Genomic DNA, 7,554 nt, shown 5'->3' on the forward strand with positions numbered 1-7,554 from the left:
ACATTACACACACAATTTAACTGCAAAACAGAATTCACTTACAAAATAAACCTGCCTTTGTCTTTCTCTCCTATCAGTTTGACAAGGAGAGTGGTAAGGGAGCAGAGGAATGAAACATGCTCTGGTGAATACCATCATCTTAGTAGACAAGAAACCAATGATAGCAACAAAATTTCATCCCTTCCAAGAGGATTACACGTGAGACACAGTTATGTTGGAGGAGTAGGGGCAGAGTCAGTTGTTTCTACAGAAGAAATATGTCACAGTCAAAATTTAAAAATAGTTACGGAATTAAAAATATTTCTGTGAGGGGCGCCTGGGTGGCTCAGTTGGTTAAGCGACTGCCTTCGGCTCAGGTCATGATCCTGGAGTCCCGGGATCGAGTCCCGCATCCAGCTCCCTGCTCAGCAGGGAGTCTGCTTCTCCCTCTGACCCTCCCCGCTCTCATGCTCTCTATATCTCATTCTCTCTCTCAAATAAATAAATAAAATCTTTAAAAAAAAATATTTCTGTGAAATATACTGCATTAACACCAGAGGCGACACAAAGTAAAAGAGAGTGGCATTGGCCACGCTTAGAAGAAGCTTATGATATAATAAAGGGCTAAAAGAAGTGTCCACATACCACGAGCAGGGTAATACAAATACTTGAAAGACCTGGGTAAGATAACAGAGCTGGAAATTTTTTTGGAGATTTACAAAAGAGAAAGATCACATTTGGCTGGGGAAAATCCAGAATGGCTTTGTAAAGAACTTTGTAAAAGAGGATGGAAAGGAAGAATGCCGGGGCATATGCTCTGAAAGGTGGGGAGATGTTCAGCAGATAGAAGGGGACTCGAGGGAGAGAAAGCCAATTCAAGCAGCAGAAGGGATGTGCAAAGACACTAGTGAGGACAATCGCAAGTCGTATTCCAGAATTTTGACTTTAGGTAGAGCATAGGCTCTCTGTAGGGTAGTTGCAGATTGCAGCATCTAAAAAGATGAGTTGGGAACATGTTGAAGGAATTGCCTGGTATAGCAGGCTATGAAACTTATGCTCTACTAACTGGAAAGGTAAGGAAGAGTCATCAAAGACTTATCAGAACACTGGGATTGAGGGACAAGTTATATGGACTAGCAATTTCTCTGTGCCTCAGATTGTCACATGCAGAATGAAGGGGATGTGTTACAGGCACTGCTTTTGGAAGATTTCCCTCCCTTCAAATGTCCTATTTCAGAGAGGACAAGGGCAAAAATTATGGCTGAATCAATGAGGCAACTTGGTGCAAGAAACTTAAATATTTGTGCATTGGAATAGGTACAGAATGGATTGGCACTAGGGTTATATTTAGGACTTTATTACACAGCCTAGGTAAAAAGTTAAGACCCATAACCGGGACAATCATGAGATAGCACACACACTAGAAAAGCACACTGAAAGGAGGGACAGACTTTGCAACAAATGGAAGGGAAGAAGAAGAAGGAGGAGGAAGAGGAGAAGAAGAAGGAGGAGGAGAAAGAGGAGGAGGGGGAGGAGGGGGAGGATGAGGAAAAGAGTGGGGAAGGGAGAGGGGAGGAGGACAAAAGGACAGCACAGAAAAGCATGACTGAGGATAGCATAGATAAGCATGACAGAGCTTGGAGTAATTGGTAATTGGGAGAATGACGGTCCTATTAACAGAAGTAGTATAAGTTACGAGGAGGAGCCAGTTTGGAGCTGTGTAGTGGAAGGTTATGGATTTGGTTCAGGGCCTATTGATTTTATGGTATCAGTGGCCATCTGGGTCAAGTTATCCAGCAGGCAGTTGAATTAGCTTGAAGCTGGGGCTACATTCCTAGGAACCACGTGCAGTGGTGAGAATTAAATTCGTAGATAAAAGATGGGGACAGCAGGAACTCCAGAGGGAGTCCTTAGAGGTGAAGCCTTGGGAGATCATCATGTTTAAGAAAAACCTAGAGAAGATGAGGCATGATTAGGTTGATTAGAAGGGTAAGTAGAAGGAAATCCTATTGTGCTTTGGAAATCCAGGGGTGCCAGATAATATATATTGGCTCCTCCAGATTCACTCCCCATCCTTCTCCATTCTGCTTTCAGTCCCAGAGACTGCCCCTGTATGGCTCCATGTCTTTGGCTTCAGGATGGGTTTAGTCAAAGGGGAGTCTGCCAGGAGATCCAAAGGAGGGGGGAGAGGGAGAGGTTTCATTGGGGTGGCTCTGACCCTTATCCAAAGGTTGCTCATGGCTCCTCTCAAGCACTTGCTATGCATGATTCTCTCTCCTTACAGGTTCCATAACTTTCCCTTGCCTTGTCCTTTAGGGCCAAAAATGGTAACTGCCCAGCTTCTGCCATATCTGAATTAATCCTATCCATATCGTTCCCTTAACTCTGCCTGCACTTTTATAATTAGTCCCTTATAAACTTTCCTAAGTTATCCTAATTTGAGTGTTTTGTTTTTCTCTTGTCAGGACCCTGATTGATATATATGCTGAACCCTAACATGAACAGTAAGTATTGACTAGCAGCCTGACTGGAAACATCAAGGTTGTCCTAGCCCCAATCAATATCTCTTTTTATTTACTGGAATCAACAGCAAAATTTAATTTCAGCCATAATTCTACCTAGTTCTTGGACTCCTACCCAGATCCTGCTTGCAATTGATTAAAAGGAACCTTTGGTAATCAAACTAAGCTAGGCCTAAAACCAACACCACACTTTTTGACAAAGATGCTGATCTACGCATAAGGAAATTGAGCACACTCACAGATAAGAGAGTAGCTTCCCTGATTCTCGACCCTCTCGAGATGGGCACAACCAGCAGTCTTGGCCCAATGCTGTAAGCTACAAAAGAATCCCTTCTCCTTGGCCATGTGAAAGAAATCCTTAGCGCTGCCCAGAGGTCAGTGGCCATCCATGGTTGGTGGTCCAGCTTCTCAGGTGCCTCTCGACTTTCAGAGCCATACCTTACACTGGATTTCTGGTTTAAAGAAGACTTCGAGGACAAAAATATCCAACTCCAGAAATCTAACCAAATCAATCCTGGGAGCCCATGGAGACAAATGCAAGATTACTTGTCTTTTTCAGTGAAAATATTTTAGTGATGGGAATTATAGAGGGAAACTCCTGTAATCCTGGGATAAGGGGGGGCATCGTGAGATTGCTTATGTTTCTGATCCTTGGCCTGTCCCCGCAGAATCTCTAAGGACAGGGTTTTGTGGCCTTGGCAGGGATAAGCTTTTAGGTTTCAGGAGAGAAAGAGGTAGTCTTTGATAGTCAAGGAAGCATGTCTAAGTGGTGAATAAACACAGGGCTGAGGTTTCAAGAGCAGCTGGGGAGGGAATATGGAGCTGTTCCTCATCTTATTATCACAAAGAGACAGACTTCTGAGGCCTCTGAGTATTTCTTTAGTCACTGGTCCGACCTGTAGTACACTTCCCTGACGGCGAAAAAACATTGAGAATGAGCCATCTCGAAGACCGCCAAGCTCTTCAGCATCGAAGGGCCAGGGAGGGAAGGGGGAGCAGATTTCTGATGAGTGACAGGTCCTGCTGTCAGGATTCTGCAGCAAGAGTCATAAGGCTGGCAGATGCTGCTAAAAAAGCAAGTCCCTTCCGTTCAAGGCAGTGCTTCTAGCATTTCAGAGCTGAAGTAGGGTTATACTCTGGGGGAGAGCCATGGCTTAGTGTTGGAGATGAGAGCGGCTTGGCGCGTAAACCTTGACCCCTCAGCTTAAAGTGGAAGCTACGGGGAAGGGATTCTGAACGGTGAAATTGGTTTCTGGGGTTGTTTATGTTATCTTTAGGCTTGTGGTTCCCATAATTATTGACATTCCAAGTCTCACCTTGAGGCTCTAGGAGTGAGAATGTTATCCTAGCCATTGGCAGTTTGATGGCGATGTTTTAAGTCACTTCTTCTATGCATTTAGTACCTTCAACAGAAATGCAGGCCAAGATTTGCTATAAATAATCCTGATCAGGATAATCAAAAGCTGTAGCCATGTGACTTCCTATTTCCCTTTCACTTTGATTTATATCTACTACGTTGTTTGAGATACAGCTACTCTTATTTATTACTACTAATTCCTTGACACTGAACCCTCCTGTACAGTATGTATCATTTTCCTTTTTTCCTGAATGTACATGCATGTTAAAAATCTTTCTTGTAAGTGGAGAAATTTATAGCAAACAGAAAATGCTGCATCAGTTCAAGTTATCAGAGAAATCCTGAAGGAATTGAAGCAAGTACATTTAGCTACGCTGAGCAGCAACAACACAATGATAATTCTGGGGAAGAAGAGGGAAAAGCATGACTGGGAAAATATAGACTGCAATAACAGGACAGTCTCGAAATGATAGCTCTGTGATATGAATGTGATATAAAATTCATTTTTAATAATCAAAGGTCTCATTTGCATAAGTACTTATTAAGTATCAGACACAGTTCTGAGCGCATTGCATACACCATCTGATTTAATCCTCACACCAACACTCTGAGATAGGTTCTGTCATTATTCATATTTGCTGCATGGTGACACTGTGCCCAAGTCACACTGTTTATAAGAAGATCAAGTATTCAAATTTAGGGGCCACCTTGGAGGCTGGTTACTCCAATGCCCACATGAAAAAGATGGCACTTTCAAATTAGAGAAGGCGTGTGTGTGTGTGTGTGTGTGTGTGTGTGTGTGTGTGTGTAGTTGGTTTTCTTAGAAATGGACAATTTACAAAGATGTGTGTAGAGATTAGGGAAAGTGCCCAGAGCTAGAGGCAGTAAAGTGATCACCTCTCCACCCAAAATGACAGGAGGAGAAGTTGGTGGAACTCTAAAGGAGAAAGAATCATGTTATTCTGTAGGGAGACGTTGCCAGCCACATGCTAGGACATGCAGAAGCTAATTACTAGCATCTTTTCCCAACTCTTTATCAAATGATGTCACACTGGCAGCCATATAGGTTGTAGTGATAATCCTATACTGCAGAAATCAGCAAATACTACGAACAAGAACTCTCCCTCCTCCTCCTTCTTTTCAGAGAGCCAGTTGTTAAACATTTATAAGCATACTGTTGGATACAGCGAACCTGAGGCAATCTCTTAATGTGGGAGCTGAGAAAACTCACACCCAGACCTTGTTTTCAAGATGGAAAGAAGACCCAACTCAATAGGGAGCCAGAGAACACTGGAGCCTCTTGATCGGTCTGTTCAAACCATCCTCTGGGGGAGACAGCAGATGGAGGAGAGTGGAGAGGGGAGAGTGGATACCTTCCTATCCATTCTTATCACCCCTGATTTCCCACAGCAATGGAGGTAACTTTGGCTGACAACTGGAAACAGTGGATTTTCTAGTAGGGTCAGCGAATTAGTTCATTTTTTGGTTTGTTTTTATTTCTTATTTTTTTAAACAATAGAAATTGACTCTAAGTTATTTTTTATGTATCTTTATTTTTATTTACTTTTCATATATATTATATGGTATATAATATATAGTGATAAATATTATCTTTACTATTATATTATTTAATTTATTAGAAAGTTATCAGATTGCTCAGAAATTCAAGAAAGAACCTAAAGAATGAGGCTCACAAAGGGCAGAATCAGGCAGCTCTGGATTATCTAAGTGGTAGGAAGTAATCAATGATCCCTTCAAAGCATCTCTGTTGAAATAAATCCCATTCCATTTTTTCCTTTTAACAGACCTTAAGTGACCCTGCTCAAGATGAACTGTCCTAGAATAAAATTTGATTGGCCAACTTCAGTCAGCGATTACTCTTGGCAAGAAGACAGGGTTCCTTGACTGACAGTCCCACGGAGACTCTCATAATAAGGAGCCCGTTATCTCCAACAAGGAATTCAGAGTGCTCTTAAGAACAGGAGGGCGAATGGGTGCTGGGAAACCAAGAAACAGCAAATGTCCACTTCCATCTGGGACATGACCTTGCTACAGGGCCCCTCCTGAGTTGGGGGGGGGGGCAGGGACAATTAACGTGGAAGTAATTGAGAATTAATTGTTCTTTAAAAATCTCCAGGCATAATGTCAATAGTTCAGAATGTAACACTATTTGACATTAACAGAGCTCACACTGAAAAATCACAGGTATGTAAATAAATGTTGGAATGAAAATAAATAAGAAACTGAAAGAAAAGCTGAGATATGCTGATGTTTAAGGAAGATCATATGTCACTGTTTTGCCAAACCTGATGAAAAGATAAGTATGTTCCAGCAGCATTCAGAGTAAGTGGAAAATTTACCGTTAAACATAGAGCCAGGGGCGTGAGAAGAATGGGTTTGTAGGGGACTTTGTGGTCCACTTCAGTTGTAAATGAGTGAAGAGAAAATGCTTGACCTTCCCGGCTGTGGCCCTCTCGACCTACATGGTCCTCTCGCTCTTCTCTCTACTTCTCCAAGCTCTGCTGCCTTCAGGACCCAACACACATGTCTTTTCTCTCAGAGCCTTCCGGGACCAGCTCAATCCAGCCCAATCCATAATGAAATACCGCTTCTTGTCCCATGCACGTGACACTTCCCAAATGTCCCCTTAGGTTGTCACACAGCTCCTGACATGTGCATCCTGACCTTCACCTAGGGTCCTGGAATAATGAAGGCAGGATCTGTCTGATGACGAGAAGTTGGCTGTTGGAGGTTTAACGTGACCTTTACAAAACTTGGTCTTTCTTCCCTTTTCTAGTTCCTCGTTCGCCTAAACCTTGAAAATAGGGACTGTAACCAGAATTTGTCCCTCCTCCTCTCTCTCTCTCTCTCTCTCTCTCTCTTTTTTTTTTACACCACACTGTTCTGGAGAGAATTAATGAGAAGATACATGTAAAAGCCAACCCAAGACTTACACTCCGATGTTTTCATTTTGTCAGATGCTCGTTGCCCTATCAGTCAAGATCTCCCAAGCACATAAGAAGATTCTTTTAATGGTTACTAATAATGGTAGTATTGTCTCATGCTGCCTATTCTTCCTCAATGATCTCATCTATTTGGGCAGTTTCAGTTGTGGTCTTTAAGAGGATGACTTTCCATCTGCCTCCAGCCAACTCATCTCCCAAGCCCCAGGCCCATATTTCCAACAAGATGTTCTGTAGACCTCAGACGCAACAGGTCCTGAATTGAACCCATCCTTCCATACAAACCTGGTCCTTCTTGCTACTGAAGCCATTGACCACAATCAGAACTGGGCTAGATGCCACTTACGCCTGAAATCCCAGAAATGTTTCAGTTCCAGCATCTCCTTCTCACTGTCTCCCACCCAGTATCCTGCTGGAGTCTACCAATGTGTTCCTAAGGTTCCCTTTTTTCTGCAGCCCTATGTCTGCCCTTCATTAAGTCTCAACTCAAAGCTTGCAAGAACATCCTGACTAGTCCCTCTATCTCCACCCGCCACCTCAGCCCATGCTCTATGCTGTCACTAGAGTTCTGTCCTTAAAGACACTGGTAAGATCGTATCAGACCCCAGCACCCTCTCCACACACCAAAGCTTCTAGTCTTCCTGCTCTGACATATGAACAATTCCAGCTGTCCACAATATGTAGCCTCATCTCCTCTACAGTCCCCAAACTTCATGGCCTCATCTCCTCTACA

This window comes from Neomonachus schauinslandi, chromosome 3, assembly GCF_002201575.2.
Source record: "Neomonachus schauinslandi chromosome 3, ASM220157v2, whole genome shotgun sequence".
NCBI lineage: Eukaryota > Metazoa > Chordata > Mammalia > Carnivora > Phocidae > Neomonachus > Neomonachus schauinslandi.